This window comes from Arachis duranensis, chromosome 2, assembly GCF_000817695.3.
Source record: "Arachis duranensis cultivar V14167 chromosome 2, aradu.V14167.gnm2.J7QH, whole genome shotgun sequence".
Classification (NCBI taxonomy): Eukaryota; Viridiplantae; Streptophyta; class Magnoliopsida; order Fabales; family Fabaceae; genus Arachis; species Arachis duranensis.
The window spans coordinates 11,784,954-11,785,803 of NC_029773.3; positions in this window are offsets into that span (position 1 = coordinate 11,784,954).

Genomic DNA, 850 nt, shown 5'->3' on the forward strand with positions numbered 1-850 from the left:
CCCTAATCTCCATCGGTCCAACGGAGCTCAGGATTTCACTTCGAAGTCCTCCTTCATACTTAATACACTTCCATTCCTCAGAGTCTCCCGGGGTTCCTTGACACATACGAGAAAATCTGAATAACTCCTCAAATTTATCCGTATACTCAGATACGGACATTGTACCCTGCTTCAGCTGCAGTAATTCAAGTTCCTTGACCGTTCTAGCAGAATTCGGGAAGTACTTCTTATAAAATTCCACTTGGAAGGCACCCCAGGTGATAGGATCATTCCCCTGCTGCAGGAGACGTCGAGTCCCTTGCCACCAATGCGATGCTTCCCCCGTGAGCAGATAGGTAGCAAATTCAACACACTGCTCTTCAGGCACCAACTGCACTTGTAGTGCTCGCTCCATGCCCTGAAACCAAGTATCAGCTTTAGTCGGATTGGTGGTTCCCTTGAACTTAGGTGGATTAACCTTTAAGAAAGTTGCCAGTGTCATCGGGCCCTGAGCTTCCCTTCTGCCATTGCCATTATTATTTATCTGTTGCCCAAGAGCCTCCGCAGTGGCTTGCATAGCAGCAGCCATATTCTCCAACGCCGCCATAAGGTTTAGCGGGTTATTTGGGTTGACTTCCGGTTCCTGCGTGCTAGTACGATCTCTCTCACGTCTCCGACCGGGTCCACGAGGCGCCATCTGGTTCCTATACACACCAAACAATCGATATCGAGTTGATCAGTCTCAATATCGGAAGTATAGTGCTTCAAAGTACCAAAGGTACACTCATGGACTTCATGCTAGATATATCGGTCAGATACCCTAACTAGCACAGGCACAAACTCAGAGTATGCATTGAAGCATAAGCAGTTC